Source organism: Lithobates pipiens, unplaced genomic scaffold, assembly GCF_037356315.1.
Source record: "Lithobates pipiens isolate NorthernLeopardFrog02 unplaced genomic scaffold, aLitPip1_a1.2 Scaffold_28, whole genome shotgun sequence".
NCBI classification, from domain to species: domain Eukaryota; kingdom Metazoa; phylum Chordata; class Amphibia; order Anura; family Ranidae; genus Lithobates; species Lithobates pipiens.
The window spans coordinates 129,717,938-129,744,678 of NW_027507789.1; the positions used below are offsets into that span (position 1 = coordinate 129,717,938).

The window sequence follows — 26,741 nt, forward strand, 5'->3', positions numbered from 1 at the left end:
GCAGGAGCAAGATCAGAGAAGCTTGAGCCCTAGAGGGTAGGGATTTTGTTAAAAGGAGTTTGGCAGCAGTGGGATTCGAACCCACGCCCCCAAAGAGACTGGAGCCTTAATCCAGCGCCTTAGACCGCTCGGCCATGCTACCCATAAAAATGAACACGTTATCGACTAAAATGGGGTGGGACATTCCATGCTCTGCATTCATTGCTTGAGCTGGAGGCTTCAGAACTCTAAACTACAAGTATTCACCACTTTATCCATTATAAAAGGTAGTTGAAGTTTCACGGAGATGGCCAAGATGCCACCTTATGTGTTTCAGTCCTCTTTCTGAGGCAGCAGGTGGTGGTCACTTTACACTTGAGAGTGGACTTTGGGTGCAGCATTCTGTGGCAAGTTCACTTGGCACTCTGCTGAAAAGTGTGCCAGCTTTTCATTAGTACTGCTTGTTTTTTGGTGTCCACACTTAAAGTGTTAATGTGGAATCTAGCTTACAGGAGAGGTAATCACGTTCAGTTGGGGGGCGTGGCCTGGACGGAGACCGAGATGGCTGCCTAACTTGGGAGTTCCCGCATTTCGGGGACGTTTTAGCTGCACATACGGGAGCCTACCACCCTTCCCTGCTATGCACAGATCCACCAGAAGCTCGTCCGTCTCCCGCACCCCTAAGGATCCCCAGACCCCACAAGGGAGGCACATTCCGGAGATCTTTCGGTCCCAGAAACACCAGGCCCGCGTGCTTCTGCAGGCCCAGTCCCCGGCCTCGCCTGACGAACTATCACCTGCTACCATGCCTGGAGCATCCCTATCTGCGGCCGGAGGGACTCATCCGCCGAGCCTCCTGGATCTGGAGAAGGTGGCACAGGACATTAAATGTACAGTGACAGCGGCGATTGCAGATCTTAAGGCCGACATCCTTGCGGTGGCTCACCGCATGGACAACGTGGAACAGACCACACAGACGCACGCTGCCGCCATTCGCCAGGTACAGTCTGCCTATGATTCCCAACTTGCCCAAGTTTTTGAGCTTCACAGGCATGTCGAGGACCTCGACAATCGGGGCCGCCGGCACAATATTCGGGTGCGAGGGATCCCCGAATCCGTCGAAACTGATGCCATCCAGCCAACACTATGCGCCATTTTCAACGACCTCATGGAGCGGCCGGCGGACTCCCCCATTGACATGGAAAGGGCGCACCGTGCCCTCCGTCCTCCACCCAGAGACTCTGAGCCCCCCAGAGACATAATTTGTTTCCTTGTGAATTTCCCCCTCAAGGAAGAAATACTCCGCAAGGCTCGTATGAGAGGCCGTATACTGTTTAATGGAACTGAGGTGAAGCTGTTCCAGGACCTTTCGCAAATTACCCTCCAGAACAGGAAGGCATTGCGACCATTACTGGAAGCCCTGCGCACCAGGAACATCCAATATCGTTGGAGATTCCCCTTTGGCCTATCCGCATCCTCCAGGGGGCGCTCGGCTCTCCTCCGTACACCTGAAGACCTGCCGGCTTTTTGTGCTCAACTTGATCTCCCCTTTGTTGAACTTCTGGACTGGTATTCCATCTTCTTCCCAGCTGAACCTTGGAGGCCGGTGACGCTCAATCCTTCACCGAAAGCGGTTCGTCAGCGATCCCGTCATCGTAGGCCTGGACCGATGTCGCCGAATGCCCGCCCGGTACGCCGCGACTCACGTCAGCGCAGCCCCTCTCCTCCGTTAATGAGAGGGGACGATTTGGTGGAATGAGGAACTCTGTTGCTGCCGAAGATCTGCCGTCCGTGAGTACCACACCAGCCTCTCCACCCCTCCTCCCCCGGGACCTGCCTTGCTTCTCCCTCTACCCCCCCTTCCGTTCTCACTGACGGCCCGGGTTGTTTGTTTTACCCACAAGATCCCTTCGTTCTCTGACCTGGTGCCTATCCTCGAAGTTGCCCTCCAGCCCCTCCGGACGACTCCACCCGCACGGACCACCGTTCTAGTTACTATGTGCCCGCTGCTTGCCACTACTGCCGACCCGTTCTGACCCTTCGTTTCGACCCTTCGGAAATCGGAAGGGGAGAATGGATTGACCTATAGCATAAAAGTCGCTGGGGACGGCGTTCCCTTCGTATAGTGCGCATATACCTGAATTGACTTCATCGTGCCTCCGCCTCCTCTCCACGCGCAGCTCCCGGCAATAGACTTAATGCACAATGTTCCTGCGATGGATTCGTTCGCTGTTCTCTGCCGCTCACTCCCCTTCCAAGAACCTGTGACACGAAGCCTCTCACGTCTCCCGAGGAACTGCAACATGCGCCTTCCTACCTACTAGCTACTGGCTGTCCCGCGATCTTTTCATTTGCACCCATCACCATACCTGGAAGCATGTGGACCCTGAACGCCCCCATCTGCTGAGCTCTCTCTGGAGAAGATCTCTAATGGATATATCCTGGCATACACCTTACCCTCTGGATGGGGCTACTGCACCGAGGGGGGGGAGGGGGTTGTTGGGGGTTTTCTCCCCCCCCCCCTTTTTTTTTTTTTTTGTTCTCTTTCTTCTTCCCGCATCCCCTTGAACTGGCTGGTGCACGGACTTCCTTCTCCTTGGCCGGCTTCCGGCTTTTCCTTTTTTGTGCTCAATTTGTACGGCGATCTAGGCTGTTTGAATGTTAGCTAAACTCTCTTTCATGTTTTGTTCGCAATTACTGCATGATATTATGTTCACAGTTTGTTCCTGCTGTTTCCATACGTGGTCCTCCCTTAGGATCCCCCCCTTTTTTTTTTTTTGGTAGGCTCCCCACTACGCTCGGGCCCACCTTGCAATAGGTGGAGTTCCCCTCACCTCCACTTTCCCCCCGGGACGCGGCCATCCTGCGATCCCCGCCAGTTTTACAGTCCCCACACAGCGGTCTCTTTGAAGACCAAGCTGACATACCGGAATCCCCCCTCCACCCCTTTAGGTGGGTAGCTGGTCTAACCCTACCTCTGGTTATCCCCCCTCCGGATCCCCACCCTTGTCTCCTTTTTCTCTCCTCCTCTCGCTTCTTTTCCGACTCTTCCTTCCCCTCTCTACCCTCCTTGTCTTCTCTTCTGTCCCTTCCCGGCCCTCTCTCTCGATCTCGCCTTTCTAAACCCCCTCCCTTCCCCTTCTCTTTCCTCCCCTTCTTGCCCTTTTTATCCGCTTTCTTTTTGGGGTGTAGCCCCCCCTCTATCCCTACCCCGTCTAGCTCCCTACTCCTACTGACCCCGGGTACGGGTCTTGCTTCCGTTTGCCTCTGATGATGCGGCCCTCTCCCCCGATTAGTAGCCCTCTACAGTTGAAATGTGTATCCCTTAACGTGAAGGGTCTAAACTTACCGGAAAAGAGGTCCCAGGTGCTCTCATCTTTAACCAAATTTAAGGCTCACTTTATTTTTTTGCAGGAGACGCATTTCCGCTCTGATGCCATTCCGAAACTGTCTAACCACGTATACCGGTCTGCCTTCCATGCCACCAATCCTGTTGCGAAATCAAAGGGCGTCTCTATCCTTATCTCCAAGCATGCCAATTTCCATTTGACTGACTCCCTGGTGGACCCTGAGGGCAGGTATGTCTTTCTCAAAGGTACTTATGCATCCACGCCAATCACGTTGGCCAATATCTATTGCCCCAACGAACACCAGGTCACCTTTTTCCGCAAAACTTGTGCCCTTCTGTCCTCCTTCCAGAACGGAATGCTCCTTCTGGCGGGGGATTTTAATGTACCCCTAAACCCTCTTCTAGATACGTCCACCGGAACCTCATCGTTGCCCTACAAGGCCTTACGCCAGATCAAAGCCCAACTGCAAGCCCTGTCCCTCCACGACGCGTGGCGCACCCTCTATCCCTCGACTAAAGACTACACTTACTTCTCGGCCCCCCACCAAAAATATTCCAGGATTGACTTTTTCTTCCTGTCCCAAGCTGACCTCCCCTTCCTGCACCATTCCTCCATTGAACCCATGTTCCTCTCTGACCACCATCCTATTACGCTCACACTATCTTTCCCCGAATCTAACCCTAGGACAAAAATCTGGCGGTTCAACCCGTCCACTGTTAAAGACTCTCTCGCCCTGGAACGCATCCGCACTCGTCTGCAGCTTTACTTTCAGGAGAACTCAGGCTCAGTGATCTCAACGATCTCCCTCTGGGAGGCGCACAAATGCGTGATCAGGGGAGAGCTGTTGGCCTTGTCCTCGCAGGCCAAAAAACTTCACCAGGAACGTATATCTTCCCTTATGCAACGGCTGAACTTGCTCGAACTCGCCCACAAACAATCTCAGGCCCAATCCACCCTTCAGGACCTGATCCAAACTTGCACTCTAATCGCGGAGGAGTTGGGCAGACGTGCTAAGAGGCGATATATCCTTGGCCAACGAATCTTTTATGAACATGGCAACAAATGTGGCCGCCTCTTGGCGCGCTCTGTTCAGTCCGCCAAATTGTCCCCCACTGTACACAACCTACGGTCCTCTAAGGGCCCCCTATTGACTAAGAATGCTGACATCGCAAAGGAATTTGAAACCTTTTATACCAAACTTTACAACCTCCGACCGCCCCGACAGTCCCAGACTACGTGTGACACACACAATGCCCTTATTACGGAATTTCTTTCCCTCTATGGCCCTAAATCTATCCCCCCCAATGTGTACAGTCTCTAGAGGCGCGGTTTTCGCCCCTTGAGCTAGATACTGCCCTTAAACAAATGAAAGTTGGTAAAAGCCCGGGTCCTGATGGGTTTTCCCTTCAATACTATAAGACCTTCCAAGATGTCCTTTCCCCTAAACTACTCCACACGTTCGATGCCTTAGCTGACCCGTCTGCGCAACCAGGTGAGATGTTGAGAGCTCACATTTCGGTAATACCGAAGGAAGGGAAGGACCCCCTTCTACCGTCTAGCTATAGACCGATCTCGCTACTAAACGTAGACATAAAAATCTATGCGAAGATTCTTGCCAACAGACTGCTGCCCCTGATTCCTGACCTCATCCCTAACGACCAGGTGGGTTTTGTCCCGGGTAGGGAAGCCAGAGACGGCACCACCCGTGCTTTAAATCTACACCACTGGCTCACCTCGTCCAAGACCCAGGGCTTTCTGCTCTCCCTTGATGCCGAGAAGGCGTTCGATAGAGTGGCCTGGGACTACATGCAAGCAGTCCTGACATCCATGGGACTGGGGGACCGCATGCTAGCTTCCATCATGGCACTGTATTCCGCCCCCACTGCGGCGGTGAGAGTAAATGGCCACCTATCGAACGCCTTCCCCATCACCAATGGCACCCGCCAAGGCTGCCCCCTCTCCCCCCTAATTTATATCCTTACTCTGGAACCCCTCTTAAATAAACTCAGGACAAACCCTGATATCAGGGGGGTGGTGGTGGGGGACAGGGAATATAAGGTCTCCGCGTTCGCTGATGACGTTTTGCTCTCCCTGACGTCCCCGCGTACCTCCCTGCCCTCTCTACTCCAAGACATTGAGGCCTTTGGGAGAATTTCCAACCTCAAAATTAATTATACCAAGTCTCAGGCGTTAAATGTCACCCTGCCCCTTTCCGAAGTCACCCATTGCCAGGACGCCTTTCCCTTCAAGTGGGAACGGACCGCGATCCCCTACCTAGGTATTAAACTCCCGCAGCACCTCCCGGACCTTTACTCTCTCAACTTTCATGCTACTTTGATCCAAACCCAAAACTATCTTAAAGATTGGCAACATTTAAACGTGTCATGGTTTGGCCGGGCGGCCTTGCTTAAAATGATTGTACTACCTCGCTTCCTTTATCTATTCCAAACCATCCCTATAGCCCTGCCCCATTCTTTTTTCTTATCTTATCAGCAGATGTGCTCTACCTTCTTATGGAAAAGTTCGCCCCGAGGATCAAATATGCCCGTCTCATGTTACCCAAATCAAAAGGTGGTATTGCCCTCCCGGACCTTTACAAATACTATGTAGCCTGCCATCTCACTAGAATAGCAGACTGGAACATCCACTCCCGCGATAAACTTTGGGTCCTTTTAGAAAATGCCTTTTCTCCTATACCTATCCACCTTCTTCCCTGGTTGCTCCAGTCACAATGGCCCCCGGCGCTGGCCAAGCACCCATTTATCCACACCTCCCTGTTACTTTTCAAGAAACTCCCAGCTGGATTAGATTTTGCTCCGACCCCGGGCCCCTTGACCACGCTACGAGGCAATCCGGATTTCCCCCCTGGCAATTCACCCACATTTCTTCGGCGAGAATGGCCCTTCGAGGACGTTCTGGCCTCTCACTTCTTCCCAGGGGGTAAGGTTGCCTCCCATGCCACTCTCGAGAGCCTCTCCAAGTCCTCCTCCTTTCCATTCTGGACATATCGGCAAATTCGCCACTTTCTTTCCACCCGAGATGTGCCTAACTGCTGGACGAGACGACTCACCCCCTTCGAGGACTTGTGTAATCGCAAGACACCTCAGAAGCACCTTATCTCCCTCCTGTATGCTCTCATTTCGGACCCAGGTGTCCTAGACCTCTCCCCATCACAATCCTCCTGGCATAGGGAACTAGATACCTCCCTGTCACCCGGAGATTGGACGAGAATTCACGAATATGCACACGGTGGCTCGATGAATGTTGCTGTCCAGGAGAATGGATATAAAATCCTCACGCGATGGTATAGGACCCCCTCTCGCCTCCACAAGTTTTCCCCCGCCGTCCCAAATACCTGTTGGAGATGCAATGCTGATGTTGGGACGATGATTCACGTCTGGTGGACTTGCCCAAACCTCCAACTATTTTGGAGGGAAGTCCACAGACTTATCTTGGCAGTTACCACCTATAACCTAGACTTTACACCGGAGCAGTTTCTTCTCCATCACACGTCCCTGTCCAAAAAAACCTACTTTAAATCCCTAGCTATGCACATGGTCAACGCCGCAAGATTGTGCATCCCCAGACATTGGCGGACCACACACACCCCAACTTTGGGTGAGTGGTTTGCCACTATCTCCAGGATTGGTGACATGGAAGAGCTGATTCATATTGCGCAGGAAAGGACGGAGAAATTTTCGATCACCTGGGCCTGTTGGTCACACTTTACCACTACCGCAGATTTCAAGCAACACGTTCCCTCCTCTAGTGCCTAAACCCATTCCCGGGCTTCTGGAACCTTCCCCTGCTCCCCCCCCGATTGATTCTGGACGTGGGGCTGCACCCCCCCCCTTTCTTTTTCCTCTCCCCTCTCCTTTTCCTCTTCCTCTTTATTTCCCTTCCTGTCATGTCTTTCCCTTTCTTTCCTTCCCCTTTCTTCTCTTTTTTCTCTTCCTCCTTCTCTCTCCCCCCCCCCTTCCCTTTTTTTTTTTTTTTTTTTCTCTCTCCCCCTCTCGTCACCCCCCCCCCTGCCTTTTCTTCTCTTTCTCCCTCTCCCTCATACCCGGCTGTGCCGTTTCCGCCATAATTGACCCTTCCTCTCCGCACATATATCATTGGGAGGTTTGGACGTGTGCTGGTCGCCGTCCGGCTTCCCTCTCCTATCGCCTGTACTCATGAGTTGTGACACTTGCACTTACCATAAAAGAATGTTGGAACGGACTCCTTCCCCCCTACCTATTACTGGGTTTACCCAGGAGATATTTCCTGCCCTTTCGTAAGTCTTGCCTTGACCTGTATTGTAAGCTAAGCCTGTTTTGCTTATGCATGTTTGTATCTGCCTGTGTTATAACCTTAATAAAATCTTTATGGAAAAAAAAAAAAATCACGTTCAGTTGGACTTATTTTGTAACGTTGACAAGATTTCACTAGTCATCTCATCAGAAGTGTGCCCTTTTGGAAGACTTCTCAACCAAAGCATGCAATTTCCTAATGCTGCTGTTCTGAGATTCCAGTGTGTTGAGCAAGGAATGCCAGCAAAGTGCAGCAGAAACTTCAGAGATGCTTGAGCAATCAAGGATAGGCATTTGTTAAAAGAGCTTGGCAGCAGCGGGATTTGCACCCACACCTCCAAAGAGACTGGAGCCTAAATCCAGCGCCTTAGACCGCTCGGCCATGCTACCTGTGAAAGTGCTCTTGCTAAGGACTAAAAAGAGGCATGACAGTCTACATTCCATGCTCTGCATTCATTGTTTGTATGTGACATGTACGTAACATGTATGTCATGTGTGTCATATGTATGTAACGTGTGTAACATGTATTTCATAAGTGTATGACATGTATGTCATATGTATGTATAATCTGTGTAATATGTGTGTAACACGTATGTAATATGTGTGATATGTATGCCATATGTGTATTGTGTGTCATATGTGTAACATGTATGTAACATGTGTGTACCATGCATGTCATATGCATGCCATATGTGTGTAACATGTATGTAAGATATGTGCAACATGCATGTCATATGTGTGTCATATTAATGTAACATGTGTGTGACATGCATGGCATATGTGTGTAGCATGTATGTGATGTGTATGACATGTATGTTATATGTGTGTAATATGTGTAACATGCATGTGACATGTGTGTAAAATTGTGTCTAAATGGTGTGCAACATGAGTGTGACATGTATGTAACATGCATGCAACATGTATATCATATGTATGTAACATTTGTATAATATGTGTGAACTATGTGTGTAATATGTAAGTAGCACGTGTGTCACATGTGTGTAACATGTATGTCATATGTGTGTAGTGTGTGTAGCATGTATGTAATATGTGCACAACATGCATATTATATGTATGTATCATGTATCAAACAAAACATGCAATGATTGCAGCTTTTCTAATGCTGCTAAAGCAGAGAGTCTACATTCCATGCTCTGCATTCATTGTTTGTATGTGACATGTACGTAACATGTATGTCATGTGTGTCATATGTATGTAACGTGTGTAACATGTATTTCATAAGTGTATGACATGTATGTAACATGCATTCAACATGTATGTCATATGTATGTATAATCTGTGTAATATGTGTGTAACACGTATGTAATATGTGTGATATGTATGCCATATGTGTATTGTGTGTCATATGTGTAACATGTATGTAACATGTGTGTACCATGCATGTCATATGCATGCCATATGTGTGTAACATGTATGTAAGATATGTGCAACATGCATGTCATATGTGTGTCATATTAATGTAACATGTGTGTGACATGCATGGCATATGTGTGTAGCATGTATGTGATGTGTATGACATGTATGTTATATGTGTGTAATATGTGTAACATGCATGTGATATGTGTGTAAAATTGTGTCTAAATGGTGTGTAACATGAGTGTGACATGTATGTAACATGCATGCAACATGTATATCATATGTATGTAACATTTGTGTAATATGTGTGAACTATGTGTGTAATATGTAAGTAGCACGTGTGTCACATGTGTGTAACATGTATGTCATATGTGTGTAGTGTGTGTAGCATGTATGTAATATGTGCACAACATGCATATTATATGTATGTATCATGTATCAAACAAAACATGCAATGATTGCAGCTTTTCTAATGCTGCTAAAGCAGAGAGTCTACATTCCATGCTCTGCATTCATTGTTTGTATGTGACATGTACGTAACATGTATGTCATGTGTGTCATATGTATGTAACGTGTGTAACATGTATTTCATAAGTGTATGACATGTATGTAACATGCATTCAACATGTATGTCATATGTATGTATAATCTGTGTAATATGTGTGTAACACGTATGTAATATGTGTGATATGTATGCCATATGTGTATTGTGTGTCATATGTGTAACATGTATGTAACATGTGTGTACCATGCATGTCATATGCATGCCATATGTGTGTAACATGTATGTAAGATATGTGCAACATGCATGTCATATGTGTGTCATATTAATGTAACATGTGTGTGACATGCATGGCATATGTGTGTAGCATGTATGTGATGTGTATGACATGTATGTTATATGTGTGTAATATGTGTAACATGCATGTGACATGTGTGTAAAATTGTGTCTAAATGGTGTGCAACATGAGTGTGACATGTATGTAACATGCATGCAACATGTATATCATATGTATGTAACATTTGTGTAATATGTGTGAACTATGTGTGTAATATGTAAGTAGCACGTGTGTCACATGTGTGTAACATGTATGTCATATGTGTGTAGTGTGTGTAGCATGTATGTAATATGTGCACAACATGCATATTATATGTATGTATCATGTATCAAACAAAACATGCAATGATTGCAGCTTTTCTAATGCTGCTAAAGCAGAGGTAAGTGTTTTTTGAGATTCCAGTGAGTTGGGAAAGGAACTGCAGTAAATTGCAGGAGCAAGATCAGAGAAGCTTGAGCCCTAGAGGGTAGGGATTTTGTTAAAAGGAGTTTGGCAGCAGTGGGATTCGAACCCACGCCCCCAAAGAGACTGGAGCCTTAACCCAGCGCCTTAGACCACTCGGCCATGCTACCCATAAAAATGAACACGTTATCGACTAAAATGGGGTGGGACATTCCATGCTCTGCATTCATTGCTTGAGCTGGAGGCCTCAGAACTCTAAACTACAAGTATTCACCACTTTATCCATTATAAAAGGTAGTTAAAGTTTCACGGAGATGGCCAAGATGCCACCTTATGTGTTTCAGTCCTCTTTCTGAGGCAGCAGGTGGTGGTCACTTTACACTTGAGAGTGGACTTTGGGTGCAGCATTCTGTGGCAAGTTCACTTGGCACTCTGCTGAAAAGTGTGCCAGCTTTTCATTAGTACTGCTTGTTTTTTGGTGTCCACACTTAAAGTGTTAATGTGGAATCTAGCTTACAGGAGAGGTAATCACGTTCAGTTGGACTTGTTTTGTAACGTTGACAAGATTTCACTAGTCATCTCATCAGAAGTGTGCCCTTTTGGAAGACTTCTCAACCAAAGCATGCAATTTCCTAATGCTGCTGTTCTGAGATTCCAGTGTGTTGAGCAAGGAATGCCAGCAAAGTGCAGCAGAAACTTCAGAGACGCTTGAGCAATCAAGGATAGGCATTTGTTAAAAGAGCTTGGCAGCAGTGGGATTTGAACCCACGCCTCCAAAGAGACTGGAGCCTAAATCCAGCGCCTTAGACCGCTCGGCCATGCTACCTGTGAAAGTGCTCTTGCTAAGGACTAAAAAGAGGCATGACAGTCTACATTCCATGCTCTGCATTCATTGTTTGTATGTGACATGTATGTAACATGTATGTCATGTGTGTCATATGTATGTAACGTGTGTAACATGTATTTCATAAGTGTATGACATGTATGTAACATGTATTCAACATGTATGTCATTTGTATGTATAATCTGTGTAATATGTGTGTAACACGTATGAAATATGTGTGATATGTATGCCATATGTGTATTGTGTGTCATATGTGTAACATGTATGTAACATGTGTGTACCATGCATGTCATATGCATGCCATATGTGTGTAACATGTATGTAAGATATGTGCAACATGCATGTCATATGTGTGTCATATTAATGTAACATGTGTGTGACATGCATGTCATATGTGTGTAGCATGTATGTGATGTGTATGACATGTATGTTATATGTGTGTAATATGTGTAACATGCATGTGACATGTGTGTAAAATTGTGTCTAAATGGTATGTAACATGAGTGTGACATGTATGTAACATGCATGCAACATGTATATCATATGTATGTAACATTTGTGTAATATGTGTGAACTATGTGTGTAATATGTAAGTAGCACGTGTGTCACATGTGTGTAACATGTATGTCATATGTGTGTAGTGTGTGTAGCATGTATGTAATATGTGCACAACATGCATATTATATGTATGTATCATGTATCAAACAAAACATGCAATGATTGCAGCTTTTCTAATGCTGCTAAAGCAGAGGTAAGTGTTTTTTGAGATTCCAGTGAGTTGGGAAAGGAACTGCAGTAAATTGCAGGAGCAAGATCAGAGAAGCTTGAGCCCTAGAGGGTAGGGATTTTGTTAAAAGGAGTTTGGCAGTAGTGGGATTCGAACCGACGCCCCCAAAGAGACTGGAGCCTTAATCCAGCGCCTTAGACCGCTCGGCCATGCTACCCATAAAAATGAACACGTTATCGACTAAAATGGGGTGGGACATTCCATGCTCTGCATTCATTGCTTGAGCTGGAGGCCTCAGAACTCTAAACTACAAGTATTCACCACTTTATCCATTATAAAAGGTAGTTAAAGTTTCACGGAGATGGCCAAGATGCCACCTTATGTGTTTCAGTCCTCTTTCTGAGGCAGCAGGTGGTGGTCACTTTACACTTGAGAGTGGACTTTGGGTGCAGCATTCTGTGGCAAGTTCACTTGGCACTCTGCTGAAAAGTGTGCCAGCTTTTCATTAGTACTGCTTGTTTTTTGGTGTCCACACTTAAAGTGTTAATGTGGAATCTAGCTTACAGGAGAGGTAATCACGTTCAGTTGGACTTGTTTTGTAACGTTGACAAGATTTCACTAGTCAACTCATCAGAAGTGTGCCCTTTTGGAAGACTTCTCAACCAAAGCATGCAATTTCCTAATGCTGCTGTTCTGAGATTCCAGTGTGTTGAGCAAGGAATGCCAGCAAAGTGCAGCAGAAACTTCAGAGACGCTTGAGCAATCAAGGATAGGCATTTGTTAAAAGAGCTTGGCAGCAGTGGGATTTGAACCCACGCCTCCAAAGAGACTGGAGCCTAAATCCAGCGCCTTAGACCGCTCGGCCATGCTACCTGTGAAAGTGCTCTTGCTAAGGACTAAAAAGAGGCATGACAGTCTACATTCCATGCTCTGCATTCATTGTTTGTATGTGACATGTACGTAACATGTATGTCATGTGTGTCATATGTATGTAACGTGTGTAACATGTATTTCATAAGTGTATGACATGTATGTAACATGCATTCAACATGTATGTCATATGTATGTATAATCTGTGTAATATGTGTGTAACACGTATGTAATATGTGTGATATGTATGCCATATGCGTATTGTGTGTCATATGTGTAACATGTATGTAACATGTGTGTACCATGCATGTCATATGCATGCCATATGTGTGTAACATGTATGTAAGATATGTGCAACATGCATGTCATATGTGTGTCATATTAATGTAACATGTGTGTGACATGCATGACATATGTGTGTAGCATGTATGTGATGTGTATGACATGTATGTTATATGTGTGTAATATGTGTAACATGCATGTGACATGTGTGTAAAATGGTGTCTAAATGGTGTGCAACATGAGTGTGACATGTATGTAACATGCATGCAACATGTATATCATATGTATGTAACATTTGTATAATATGTGTGAACTATGTGTGTAATATGTAAGTAGCACGTGTGTCACATGTGTGTAACATGTATGTCATATGTGTGTAGTGTGTGTAGCATGTATGTAATATGTGCACAACATGCATATTATATGTATGTATCATGTATCAAACAAAACATGCAATGATTGCAGCTTTTCTAATGCTGCTAAAGCAGAGAGGTAAGTGTTTTTTGAGATTCCAGTGAGTTGGGAAAGGAACTGCAGTAAATTGCAGGAGCAAGATCAGAGAAGCTTGAGCCCTAGAGGGTAGGGATTTTGTTAAAAGGAGTTTGGCAGCAGTGGGATTCGAACCCACGCCCCCAAAGAGACTGGAGCCTTAATCCAGCGCCTTAGACCGCTCGGCCATGCTACCCATAAAAATGAACACGTTATCGACTAAAATGGGGTGGGACATTCCATGCTCTGCATTCATTGCTTGAGCTGGAGGCCTCAGAACTCTAAACTACAAGTATTCACCACTTTATCCATTATAAAAGGTAGTTAAAGTTTCACGGAGATGGCCAAGATGCCACCTTATGTGTTTCAGTCCTCTTTCTGAGGCAGCAGGTGGTGGTCACTTTACACTTGAGAGTGGACTTTGGGTGCAGCATTCTGTGGCAAGTTCACTTGGCACTCTGCTGAAAAGTGTGCCAGCTTTTCATTAGTACTGCTTGTTTTTTGGTGTCCACACTTAAAGTGTTAATGTGGAATCTAGCTTACAGGAGAGGTAATCACGTTCAGTTGGACTTGTTTTGTAACGTTGACAAGATTTCACTAGTCATCTCATCAGAAGTGTGCCCTTTTGGAAGACTTCTCAACCAAAGCATGCAATTTCCTAATGCTGCTGTTCTGAGATTCCAGTGTGTTGAGCAAGGAATGCCAGCAAAGTGCAGCAGAAACTTCAGAGACGCTTGAGCAATCAAGGATAGGCATTTGTTAAAAGAGCTTGGCAGCAGTGGGATTTGAACCCACGCCTCCAAAGAGACTGGAGCCTAAATGCAGCGCCTTAGACCGCTCGGCCATGCTACCTGTGAAAGTGCTCTTGCTAAGGACTAAAAAGAGGCATGACAGTCTACATTCCATGCTCTGCATTCATTGTTTGTATGTGACATGTACGTAACATGTATGTCATGTGTGTCATATGTATGTAACGTGTGTAACATGTATTTCATAAGTGTATGACATGTATGTAACATGTATTCAACATGTATGTCATATTTATGTATAATCTGTGTAATATGTGTGTAACACGTATGAAATATGTGTGATATGTATGCCATATGTGTATTGTGTGTCATATGTGTAACATGTATGTAACATGTGTGTACCATGCATGTCATATGCATGCCATATGTGTGTAACATGTATGTAAGATATGTGCAACATGCATGTCATATGTGTGTCATATTAATGTAACATGTGTGTGACATGCATGGCATATGTGTGTAGCATGTATGTGATGTGTATGACATGTATGTTATATGTGTGTAATATGTGTAACATGCATGTGACATGTGTGTAAAATTGTGTCTAAATGGTGTGCAACATGAGTGTGACATGTATGTAACATGCATGCAACATGTATATCATATGTATGTAACATTTGTGTAATATGTGTGAACTATGTGTGTAATATGTAAGTAGCACGTGTGTCACATGTGTGTAACATGTATGTCATATGTGTGTAGTGTGTGTAGCATGTATGTAATATGTGCACAACATGCATATTATATGTATGTATCATGTATTAAACAAAACATGCAATGATTGCAGCTTTTCTAATGCTGCTAAAGCAGAGAGGTAAGTGTTTTTTGAGATTCCAGTGAGTTGGGAAAGGAACTGCAGTAAATTGCAGGAGCAAGATCAGAGAAGCTTGAGCCCTAGAGGGTAGGGATTTTGTTAAAAGGAGTTTGGCAGCAGTGGGATTCGAACCCACGCCCCCAAAGAGACTGGAGCCTTAATCCAGCGCCTTAGACCGCTCGGCCATGCTACCCATAAAAATGAACACATTATCGACTAAAATGGGGTGGGACATTCCATGCTCTGCATTCATTGCTTGAGCTGGAGGCCTCAGAACTCTAAACTACAAGTATTCACCACTTTATCCATTATAAAAGGTAGTTGAAGTTTCACGGAGATGGCCAAGATGCCACCTTATGTGTTTCAGTCCTCTTTCTGAGGCAGCAGGTGGTGGTCACTTTACACTTGAGAGTGGACTTTGGGTGCAGCATTCTGTGGCAAGTTCACTTGGCACTCTGCTGAAAAGTGTGCCAGCTTTTCATTAGTACTGCTTGTTTTTTGGTGTCCACACTTAAAGTGTTAATGTGGAATCTAGCTTACAGGAGAGGTAATCACGTTCAGTTGAACTTGTTTTGAAACGTTGACAAGATTTCACTAGTCATCTCATCAGAAGTGTGCCCTTTTGGAAGACTTCTCAACCAAAGCATGCAATTTCCTAATGCTGCTGTTCTGAGATTCCAGTGTGTTGAGCAAGGAATGCCAGCAAAGTGCAGCAGAAACTTCAGAGACGCTTGAGCAATCAAGGATAGGCATTTGTTAAAAGAGCTTGGCAGCAGTGGGATTTGAACCCACGCCTCCAAAGAGACTGGAGCCTAAATCCAGCGCCTTAGACCGCTCGGCCATGCTACCTGTGAAAGTGCTCTTGCTAAGGACTAAAAAGAGGCATGACAGTCTACATTCCATGCTCTGCATTCATTGTTTGTATGTGACATGTACGTAACATGTATGTCATGTGTGTCATATGTATGTAACGTGTGTAGCATGTATTTCATAAGTGTATGACATGTATGTAACATGTATTCAACATGTATGTCATATGTATGTATAATCTGTGTAATATGTGTGTAACACGTATGTAATATGTGTGATATGTATGCCATATGTGTATTGTGTGTCATATGTGTAACATGTATGTAACATGTGTGTACCATGCATGTCATATGCATGCCATATGTGTGTAACATGTATGTAAGATATGTGCAACATGCATGTCATATGTGTGTCATATTAATGTAACATGTGTGTGACATGCATGTCATATGTGTGTAGCATGTAAGTGATGTGTATGACATGTATGTTATATGTGTGTAATATGTGTAACATGCATGTGACATGTGTGTAAAATTGTGTCTAAATGGTGTGTAACATGAGTGTGACATGTATGTAACATGCATGCAACATGTATATCATATGTATGTAACATTTGTGTAATATGTGTGAACTATGTGTGTAATATGTAAGTAGCACGTGTGTCACATGTGTGTAACATGTATGTCATATGTGTGTAGTGTGTGTAGCATGTATGTAATATGTGCACAACATGCATATTATATGTATGTATCATGTATCAAACAAAACATGCAATGATTGCAGCTTTTCTAATGCTGCTAAAGCAGAGAGGTAAGTGTTTTTTGAGATTCCAGTGAGTTGGGAAAGGAACTGCAGTAAATTGCAGGAGCAAGATCAGAGAAGCTTGAGCCCTAGAGGGTAGGGATTTTGTTAAAAGGAGTTTGGCAGCAGTGGGAATCGAACCCACGCCCCCAAAGAGACTGGAGCCTTAATCCAGCGCCTTAGACCGCTCGGCCATGCTACCCATAAAAATGAACACGTTATCGACTAAAATGGGGTGGGACATTCCATGCTCTGCATTCATTGCTTGAGCTGGAGGCCTCAGAACTCTAAACTACAAGTATTCACCACTTTATCCATTATAAAAGGTAGTTGAAGTTTCACGGAGATGGCCAAGATGCCACCTTATGTGTTTCAGTCCTCTTTCTGAGGCAGCAGGTGGTGGTCACTTTACACTTGAGAGTGGACTTTGGGTGCAGCATTCTGTGGCAAGTTCACTTGGCACTCTGCTGAAAAGTGTGCCAGCTTTTCATTAGTACTGCTTGTTTTTTGGTGTCCACACTTAAAGTGTTAATGTGGAATCTAGCTTACAGGAGAGGTAATCACGTTCAGTTGGACTTGTTTTGTAACGTTGACAAGATTTCACTAGTCATCTCATCAGAAGTGTGCCCTTTTGGAAGACTTCTCAACCAAAGCATGCAATTTCCTAATGCTGCTGTTCTGAGATTCCAGTGTGTTGAGCAAGGAATGACAGCAAAGTGCAGCAGAAACTTCAGAGACGCTTGAGCAATCAAGGATAGGCATTTGTTAAAAGAGCTTGGCAGCAGTGGGATTTGAACCCACGCCTCCAAAGAGACTGGAGCCTAAATCCAGCGCCTTAGACCGCTCGGCCATGCTACCTGTGAAAGTGCTCTTGCTAAGGACTAAAAAGAGGCATGACAGTCTACATTCCATGCTCTGCATTCATTGTTTGTATGTGACATGTACGTAACATGTATGTCATGTGTGTCATATGTATGTAACGTGTGTAACATGTATTTCATAAGTGTATGACATGTATGTAACATGTATTCAACATGTATGTCATATTTATGTATAATCTGTGTAATATGTGTGTAACACGTATGAAATATGTGTGATATGTATGCCATATGTGTATTGTGTGTCATATGTGTAACATGTATGTAACATGTGTGTACCATGCATGTCATATGCATGCCATATGTGTGTAACATGTATGTAAGATATGTGCAACATGCATGTCATATGTGTGTCATATTAATGTAACATGTGTGTGACATGCATGGCATATGTGTGTAGCATGTATGTGATGTGTATGACATGTATGTTATATGTGTGTAATATGTGTAACATGCATGTGACATGTGTGTAAAATTGTGTCTAAATGGTGTGCAACATGAGTGTGACATGTATGTAACATGCATGCAACATCTATATCATATGTATGTAACATTTGTGTAATATGTTTGAACTATGTGTGTAATATGTAAGTAGCACGTGTGTCACATGTGTGTAACATGTATGTCATATGTGTGTAGTGTGTGTAGCATGTATGTAATATGTGCACAACATGCATATTATATGTATGTATCATGTATCAAACAAAACATGCCAAGATGCCACCTTATGTGTTTCAGTCCTCTTTCTGAGGCAGCAGGTGGTGGTCACTTTACACTTGAGAGTGGACTTTGGGTGCAGCATTCTGTGGCAAGTTCACTTGGCACTCTGCTGAAAAGTGTGCCAGCTTTTCATTAGTACTGCTTGTTTTTTGGTGTCCACACTTAAAGTGTTAATGTGGAATCTAGCTTACAGGAGAGGTAATCACGTTCAGTTGGACTTGTTTTGTAACGTTGACAAGATTTCACTAGTCATCTCATCAGAAGTGTGCCCTTTTTGAAGACTTCTCAACCAAAGCATGCAATTTCCTGATGCTGCTGTTCTGAGATTCCAGTGTGTTGAGCAAGGAATGCCAGCAAAGTGCAGCAGAAACTTCAGAGTCGCTTGAGCAATCAAGGATAGGCATTTGTTAAAAGAGCTTGGCAGCAGTGGGATTTGAACCCACGCCTCCAAAGAGACGGGAGCCTAAATCCAGCGCCTTAGACCGCTCGGCCATGCTACCTGTGAAAGTGCTCTTGCTAAGGACTAAAAAGAGGCATGACAGTCTACATTCCATGCTCTGCATTCATTGTTTGTATGTGACATGTACGTAACATGTATGTCATGTGTGTCATATGTATGTAACGTGTGTAACATGTATTTCATAAGTGTATGACATGTATGTAACATGCATTCAACATGTATGTCATATGTATGTATAATCTGTGTAATATGTGTGTAACACGTATGTAATATGTGTGATGTGTATGCCATATGTGTATTGTGTGTCATATGTGTAACATGTATGTAACATGTGTGTACCATGCATGTCATATGCATGCCATATGTGTGTAACATGTATGTAAGATATGTGCAACATGCATGTCATATGTGTGTCATATTAATGTAACATGTGTGTGACATGCATGGCATATGTGTGTAGCATGTATGTGATGTGTATGACATGTATGTTATATGTGTGTAATATGTGTAACATGCATGTGACATGTGTGTAAAATGGTGTCTAAATGGTGTGCAACATGAGTGTGACATGTATGTAACATGCATGCAACATGTATATCATATGTATGTAACATTTGTGTAATATGTGTGAACTATGTGTGTAATATGTAAGTAGCACGTGTGTCACATGTGTGTAACATGTATGTCATATGTGTGTAGTGTGTGTAGCATGTATGTAATATGTGCACAACATGCATATTATATGTATGTATCATGTATCAAACAAAACATGCAATGATTGCAGCTTTTCTAATGCTGCTAAAGCAGAGAGGTAAGTGTTTTTTGAGATTCCAGTGAGTTGGGAAAGGAACTGCAGTAAATTGCAGGAGCAAGATCAGAGAAGCTTGAGCCCTAGAGGGTAGGGATTTTGTTAAAAGGAGTTTGGCAGCAGTGGGAATCGAACCCACGCCCCCAAAGAGACTGGAGCCTTAATCCAGCGCCTTAGACCGCTCGGCCATGCTACCCATAAAAATGAACACGTTATCGACTAAAATGGGGTGGGACATTCCATGCTCTGCATTCATTGCTTGAGCTGGAGGCCTCAGAACTCTAAACTACAAGTATTCACCACTTTATCCATTATAAAAGGTAGTTGAAGTTTCACGGAGATGGCCAAGATGCCACCTTATGTGTTTCAGTCCTCTTTCTGAGGCAGCAGGTGGTGGTCACTTTACACTTGAGAGTGGACTTTGGGTGCAGCATTCTGTGGCAAGTTCACTTGGCACTCTGCTGAAAAGTGTGCCAGCTTTTCATTAGTACTGCTTGTTTTTTGGTGTCCACACTTAAAGTGTTAATGTGGAATCTAGCTTACAGGAGAGGTAATCACGTTCAGTTGGACTTGTTTTGTAACGTTGACAAGATTTCACTAGTCATCTCATCAGAAGTGTGCCCTTTTGGAAGACTTCTCAACCAAAGCATGCAATTTCCTAATGCTGCTGTTCTGAGATTCCAGTGTGTTGAGCAAGGAATGACAGCAAAGTGCAGCAGAAACTTCAGAGACGCTTGAGCAATCAAGGATAGGCATTTGTTAAAAGAGCTTGGCAGCAGTGGGATTTGAACCCACGCCTCCAAAGAGACTGGAGCCTAAATCCAGCGCCTTAGACCGCTCGGCCATGCTACCTGTGAAAGTGCTCTTGCTAAGGACTAAAAAGAGGCATGACAGTCTACATTCCATGCTCTGCATTCATTGTTTGTATGTGACATGTACGTAACATGTATGTCATGTGTGTCATATGTATGTAACGTGTGTAACATGTATTTCATAAGTGTATGACATGTATGTAACATGTATTCAACATGTATGTCATATTTATGTATAATCTGTGTAATATGTGTGTAACACGTATGAAATATGTGTGATATGTATGCCATATGTGTATTGTGTGTCATATGTGTAACATGTATGTAACATGTGTGTACCATGCATGTCATATGCATGCCATATGTGTGTAACATGTATGTAAGATATGTGCAACATGCATGTCATATGTGTGTCATATTAATGTAACATGTGTGTGACATGCATGGCATATGTGTGTAGCATGTATGTGATGTGTATGACATGTATGTTATATGTGTGTAATATGTGTAACATGCATGTGACATGTGTGTAAAATTGTGTCTAAATGGTGTGCAACATGAGTGTGACATGTATGTAACATGCATGCAACATCTATATCATATGTATGTAACATTTGTGTAATATGTTTGAACTATGTGTGTAATATGTAAGTAGCACGTGTGTCACATGTGTGTAACATGTATGTCATATGTGTGTAGTGTGTGTAGCATGTATGTAATATGTGCACAACATGCATATTATATGTATGTATCATGTATCAAACAAAACATGCCAAGATGCCACCTTATGTGTTTCAGTCCTCTTTCTGAGGCAGCAGGTGGTGGTCACTTTACACTTGAGAGTGGACTTTGGGTGCAGCATTCTGTGGCAAGTTCACTTGGCACTCTGCTGAAAAGTGTGCCAGCTTTTCATTAGTACTGCTTGTTTTTTGGTGTCCACACTTAAAGTGTTAATGTGGAATCTAGCTTACAGGAGAGGTAATCACGTTCAGTTGGACTTGTTTTGTAACGTTGACAAGATTTCACTAGTCATCTCATCAGAAGTGTGCCCTTTTTGAAGACTTCTCAACCAAAGCATGCAATTTCCTGATGCTGCTGTTCTGAGATTCCAGTGTGTTGAGCAAGGAATGCCAGCAAAGTGCAGCAGAAACTTCAGAGTCGCTTGAGCAATCAAGGATAGGCATTTGTTAAAAGAGCTTGGCAGCAGTGGGATTTGAACCCACGCCTCCAAAGAGACGGGAGCCTAAATCCAGCGCCTTAGACCGCTCGGCCATGCTACCTGTGAAAGTGCTCTTGCTAAGGACTAAAAAGAGGCATGACAGTCTACATTCCATGCTCTGCATTCATTGTTTGTATGTGACATGTACGTAACATGTATGTCATGTGTGTCATATGTATGTAACGTGTGTAACATGTATTTCATAAGTGTATGACATGTATGTAACATGCATTCAACATGTATGTCATATGTATGTATAATCTGTGTAATATGTGTGTAACACGTATGTAATATGTGTGATGTGTATGCCATATGTGTATTGTGTGTCATATGTGTAACATGTATGTAACATGTGTGTACCATGCATGTCATATGCATGCCATATGTGTGTAACATGTATGTAAGATATGTGCAACATGCATGTCATATGTGTGTCATATTAATGTAACATGTGTGTGACATGCATGGCATATGTGTGTAGCATGTATGTGATGTGTATGACATGTATGTTATATGTGTGTAATATGTGTAACATGCATGTGACATGTGTGTAAAATGGTGTCTAAATGGTGTGCAACATGAGTGTGACATGTATGTAACATGCATGCAACATGTATATCATATGTATGTAACATTTGTGTAATATGTGTGAACTATGTGTGTAATATGTAAGTAGCACGTGTGTCACATGTGTGTAACATGTATGTCATATGTGTGTAGTGTGTGTAGCATGTATGTAATATGTGCACAACATGCATATTATATGTATGTATCATGTATCAAACAAAACATGCAATGATTGCAGCTTTTCTAATGCTGCTAAAGCAGAGAGGTAAGTGTTTTTTGAGATTCCAGTGAGTTGGGAAAGGAACTGCAGTAAATTGCAGGAGCAAGATCAGAGAAGCTTGAGCCCTAGAGGGTAGGGATTTTGTTAAAAGGAGTTTGGCAGCAGTGGGATTCGAACCCACGCCCCCAAAGAGACTGGAGCCTTAATCCAGCGCCTTAGACCGCTCGGCCATGCTACCCATAAAAATGAACACATTATCGACTAAAATGGGGTGGGACATTCCATGCTCTGCATTCATTGCTTGAGCTGGAGGCATCAGAACTCTAAACTACAAGTATTCACCACTTTATTCATTATAAAAGGTAGTTGAAGTTTCACGGAGATGGCCAAGATGCCACCTTATGTGTTTCAGTCCTCTTTCTGAGGCAGCAGGTGGTGGTCACTTTACACTTGAGAGTGGACTTTGGGTGCAGCATTCTGTGGCAAGTTCACTTGGCACTCTGCTGAAAAGTGTGCCAGCTTTTCATTAGTACTGCTTGTTTTTTGGTGTCCACACTTAAAGTGTTAATGTGGAATCTAGCTTACAGGAGAGGTAATCACGTTCAGTTGGACTTGTTTTGTAACGTTGACAAGATTTCACTAGTCATCTCATCAGAAGTGTGCCCTTTTGGAAGACTTCTCAACCAAAGCATGCAATTTCCTAATGCTGCTGTTCTGAGATTCCAGTGTGTTGAGCAAGGAATGCCAGCAAAGTGCAGCAGAAACTTCAGAGACGCTTGAGCAATCAAGGATAGGCATTTGTTAAAAGAGCTTGGCAGCAGTGGGATTTGAACCCACGCCTCCAAAGAGACTGGAGCCTAAATCCAGCGCCTTAGACTGCTCGGCCATGCTACCTGTGAAAGTGCTCTTGCTAAGGACTAAAAAGAGGCATGACAGTCTACATTCCATGCTCTGCATTCATTGTTTGTATGTGACATGTACGTAACATGTATGTCATGTGTGTCATATGTATGTAACGTGTGTAACATGTATTTCATAAGTGTATGACATGTATGTAACATGTATGTCATATGTATGTATAATCTGTGTAATATGTGTGTAACACGTATGTAATATGTGTGATATGTATGCCATATGTGTATTGTGTGTCATATGTGTAATATGTATGTAACATGTGTGTACCATGCATGTCATATGCATGCCATATGTGTGTAACATGTATGTAAGATATGTGCAACATGCATGTCATATGTGTGTCATATTAATGTAACATGTGTGTGACATGCATGGCATATGTGTGTAGCATGTATGTGATGTGTATGACATGTATGTTATATGTGTGTAATATGTGTAACATGCATGTGACATGTGTGTAAAATGGTGTCTAAATGGTGTGCAACATGAGTGTGACATGTATGTAACATGCATGCAACATGTATATCATATGTATGTAACATTTGTATAATATGTGTGAACTATGTGTGTAATATGTAAGTAGCACGTGTGTCACATGTGTGTAACATGTATGTCATATGTGTGTAGTGTGTGTAGCATGTATGTAATATGTGCACAACATGCATATTATATGTATGTATCATGTATCAAACAAAACATGCAATGATTGCAGCTTTTCTAATGCTGCTAAAGCAGAGAGGTAAGTGTTTTTTGAGATTCCAGTGAGTTGGGAAAGGAACTGCAGTAAATTGCAGGAGCAAGATCAGAGAAGCTTGAGCCCTAGAGGGTAGGGATTTTGTTAAAAGGAGTTTGGCAGCAGTGGGATTCGAACCCACGCCCCCAAAGAGACTGGAGCCTTAATCCAGCGCCTTAGACCGCTCGGCCATGCTACCCATAAAAATGAACACGTTATCGACTAAAATGGGGTGGGACATTCCATGCTCTGCATTCATTGCTTGAGCTGGAGGCCTCAGAACTCTAAACTACAAGTATTCACCACTTTATCCATTATAAAAGGTAGTTAAAGTTTCACGGAGATGGCCAAGATGCCACCTTATGTGTTTCAGTCCTCTTTCTGAGGCAGCAGGTGGTGGTCACTTTACACTTGAGAGTGGACTTTGGGTGCAGCATTCTGTGGCAAGTTCACTTGGCACTCTGCTGAAAAGTGTGCCAGCTTTTCATTAGTACTGCTTGTTTTTTGGTGTCCACACTTAAAGTGTTAATGTGGAATCTAGCTTACAGGAGAGGTAATCACGTTCAGTTGGACTTGTTTTGTAACGTTGACAAGATTTCACTAGTCATCTCATCAGAAGTGTGCCCTTTTGGAAGACTTCTCAACCAAAGCATGCAATTTCCTAATGCTGCTGTTCTGAGATTCCAGTGTGTTGAGCAAGGAATGCCAGCAAAGTGCAGCAGAAACTTCAGAGACGCTTGAGCAATCAAGGATAGGCATTTGTTAAAAGAGCTTGGCAGCAGTGGGATTTGAACCCACGCCTCCAAAGAGACTGGAGCCTAAATCCAGCGCCTTAGACCGCTCGGCCATGCTACCTGTGAAAGTGCTCTTGCTAAGGACTAAAAAGAGGCATGACAGTCTACATTCCATGCTCTGCATTCATTGTTTGTATGTGACATGTACGTAACATGTATGTCATGTGTGTCATATGTATGTAACGTGTGTAACATGTATTTCATAAGTGTATGACATGTATGTAACATGTATTCAACATGTATGTCATATTTATGTATAATCTGTGTAATATGTGTGTAACACGTATGAAATATGTGTGATATGTATGCCATATGTGTATTGTGTGTCATATGTGTAACATGTATGTAACATGTGTGTACCATGCATGTCATATGCATGCCATATGTGTGTAACATGTATGTAAGATATGTGCAACATGCATGTCATATGTGTGTCATAATATGTGTGTGACATGCATGGCATATGTGTGTAGCATGTATGTGATGTGAATGACATGTATGTTATATGTGTGTAATATGTGTAACATGCATGTGACATGTGTGTAAAATGGTGTCTAAATGGTGTGCAACATGAGTGTGACATGTATGTAACATGCATGCAACATGTATATCATATGTATGTAACATTTGTGTAATATGTGTGAACTATGTGTGTAATATGTAAGTAGCATGTGTGTCACATGTGTGTAACATGTATGTCATATGTGTGTAGTGTGTGTAGCATGTATGTAATATGTGCACAACATGCATATTATATGTATGTATCATGTATCAAACAAAACATGCAATGATTGCAGCTTTTCTAATGCTGCTAAAGCAGAGAGGTAAGTGTTTTTTGAGATTCCAGTGAGTTGGGAAAGGAACTGCAGTAAATTGCAGGAGCAAGATCAGAGAAGCTTGAGCCCTAGAGGGTAGGGATTTTGTTAAAAGGAGTTTGGCAGCAGTGGGATTCGAACCCACGCCCCCAAAGAGACTGGAGCCTTAATCCAGCGCCTTAGACCGCTCGGCCATGCTACCCATAAAAATGAACACATTATCGACTAAAATGGGGTGGGACATTCCATGCTCTGCATTCATTGCTTGAGCTGGAGGCCTCAGAACTCTAAACTACAAGTATTCACCACTTTATCCATTATAAAAGGTAGTTGAAGTTTCACGGAGATGGCCAAGATGCCACCTTATGTGTTTCAGTCCTCTTTCTGAGGCAGCAGGTGGTGGTCACTTTACACTTGAGAGTGGACTTTGGGTGCAGCATTCTGTGGCAAGTTCACTTGGCACTCTGCTGAAAAGTGTGCCAGCTTTTCATTAGTACTGCTTGTTTTTTGGTGTCCACACTTAAAGTGTTAATGTGGAATCTAGCTTACAGGAGAGGTAATCACGTTCAGTTGGACTTGTTTTGTAACGTTGACAAGATTTCACTAGTCATCTCATCAGAAGTGTGCCCTTTTGGAAGACTTCTCAACCAAAGCATGCAATTTCCTAATGCTGCTGTTCTGAGATTCCAGTGTGTTGAGCAAGGAATGCCAGCAAAGTGCAGCAGAAACTTCAGAGACGCTTGAGCAATCAAGGATAGGCATTTGTTAAAAGAGCTTGGCAGCAGTGGGATTTGAACCCACGCCTCCAAAGAGACTGGAGCCTAAATCCAGCACCTTAGACTGCTCGGCCATGCTACCTGTGAAAGTGCTCTTGCTAAGGACTAAAAAGAGGCATGACAGTCTACATTCCATGCTCTGCATTCATTGTTTGTATGTGACATGTACGTAACATGTATGTCATGTGTGTCATATGTATGTAACGTGTGTAACATGTATTTCATAAGTGTATGACATGTATGTAACATGTATGTCATATGTATGTATAATCTGTGTAATATGTGTGTAACACGTATGTAATATGTGTGATATGTATGCCATATGTGTATTGTGTGTCA

At 43.4% G+C, this 26,741-nt stretch overlaps 18 non-coding genes across 18 annotated transcripts; all 18 read right to left on the reverse strand.

Moving 5' to 3' along the window:
- Positions 1-60: 60 nt before the first annotated feature.
- On the reverse strand, positions 61-142 carry TRNAL-AAG (transfer RNA leucine (anticodon AAG)). Its single transcript has one exon. It is a non-coding gene; the product is annotated as a tRNA-Leu (tRNA).
- Positions 143-10,327: 10,185 nt separating this feature from the next.
- Positions 10,328-10,409, reverse strand: TRNAL-AAG (transfer RNA leucine (anticodon AAG)). The gene has a single exon. It is a non-coding gene; the product is annotated as a tRNA-Leu (tRNA).
- Positions 10,410-10,983: 574 nt separating this feature from the next.
- Positions 10,984-11,065, reverse strand: TRNAL-UAG (transfer RNA leucine (anticodon UAG)). The gene has a single exon. It is a non-coding gene; the product is annotated as a tRNA-Leu (tRNA).
- Positions 11,066-12,601: 1,536 nt separating this feature from the next.
- Positions 12,602-12,683, reverse strand: TRNAL-UAG (transfer RNA leucine (anticodon UAG)). Its single transcript has one exon. It is a non-coding gene; the product is annotated as a tRNA-Leu (tRNA).
- Positions 12,684-13,565: 882 nt separating this feature from the next.
- TRNAL-AAG (transfer RNA leucine (anticodon AAG)) lies at positions 13,566-13,647 on the reverse strand. The gene has a single exon. It is a non-coding gene; the product is annotated as a tRNA-Leu (tRNA).
- Positions 13,648-15,185: 1,538 nt separating this feature from the next.
- On the reverse strand, positions 15,186-15,267 carry TRNAL-AAG (transfer RNA leucine (anticodon AAG)). Its single transcript has one exon. It is a non-coding gene; the product is annotated as a tRNA-Leu (tRNA).
- Positions 15,268-15,841: 574 nt separating this feature from the next.
- Positions 15,842-15,923, reverse strand: TRNAL-UAG (transfer RNA leucine (anticodon UAG)). Its single transcript has one exon. It is a non-coding gene; the product is annotated as a tRNA-Leu (tRNA).
- An 882-nt stretch (positions 15,924-16,805) lies between these two features.
- Positions 16,806-16,887, reverse strand: TRNAL-AAG (transfer RNA leucine (anticodon AAG)). Its single transcript has one exon. It is a non-coding gene; the product is annotated as a tRNA-Leu (tRNA).
- A 574-nt stretch (positions 16,888-17,461) lies between these two features.
- TRNAL-UAG (transfer RNA leucine (anticodon UAG)) lies at positions 17,462-17,543 on the reverse strand. Its single transcript has one exon. It is a non-coding gene; the product is annotated as a tRNA-Leu (tRNA).
- A 1,158-nt stretch (positions 17,544-18,701) lies between these two features.
- TRNAL-UAG (transfer RNA leucine (anticodon UAG)) lies at positions 18,702-18,783 on the reverse strand. The gene has a single exon. It is a non-coding gene; the product is annotated as a tRNA-Leu (tRNA).
- Positions 18,784-19,665: 882 nt separating this feature from the next.
- On the reverse strand, positions 19,666-19,747 carry TRNAL-AAG (transfer RNA leucine (anticodon AAG)). The gene has a single exon. It is a non-coding gene; the product is annotated as a tRNA-Leu (tRNA).
- A 574-nt stretch (positions 19,748-20,321) lies between these two features.
- On the reverse strand, positions 20,322-20,403 carry TRNAL-UAG (transfer RNA leucine (anticodon UAG)). The gene has a single exon. It is a non-coding gene; the product is annotated as a tRNA-Leu (tRNA).
- A 1,158-nt stretch (positions 20,404-21,561) lies between these two features.
- Positions 21,562-21,643, reverse strand: TRNAL-UAG (transfer RNA leucine (anticodon UAG)). Its single transcript has one exon. It is a non-coding gene; the product is annotated as a tRNA-Leu (tRNA).
- Positions 21,644-22,525: 882 nt separating this feature from the next.
- On the reverse strand, positions 22,526-22,607 carry TRNAL-AAG (transfer RNA leucine (anticodon AAG)). The gene has a single exon. It is a non-coding gene; the product is annotated as a tRNA-Leu (tRNA).
- A 574-nt stretch (positions 22,608-23,181) lies between these two features.
- Positions 23,182-23,263, reverse strand: TRNAL-UAG (transfer RNA leucine (anticodon UAG)). Its single transcript has one exon. It is a non-coding gene; the product is annotated as a tRNA-Leu (tRNA).
- An 871-nt stretch (positions 23,264-24,134) lies between these two features.
- On the reverse strand, positions 24,135-24,216 carry TRNAL-AAG (transfer RNA leucine (anticodon AAG)). Its single transcript has one exon. It is a non-coding gene; the product is annotated as a tRNA-Leu (tRNA).
- Positions 24,217-24,790: 574 nt separating this feature from the next.
- TRNAL-UAG (transfer RNA leucine (anticodon UAG)) lies at positions 24,791-24,872 on the reverse strand. The gene has a single exon. It is a non-coding gene; the product is annotated as a tRNA-Leu (tRNA).
- An 874-nt stretch (positions 24,873-25,746) lies between these two features.
- On the reverse strand, positions 25,747-25,828 carry TRNAL-AAG (transfer RNA leucine (anticodon AAG)). Its single transcript has one exon. It is a non-coding gene; the product is annotated as a tRNA-Leu (tRNA).
- Positions 25,829-26,741: the final 913 nt, after the last annotated feature.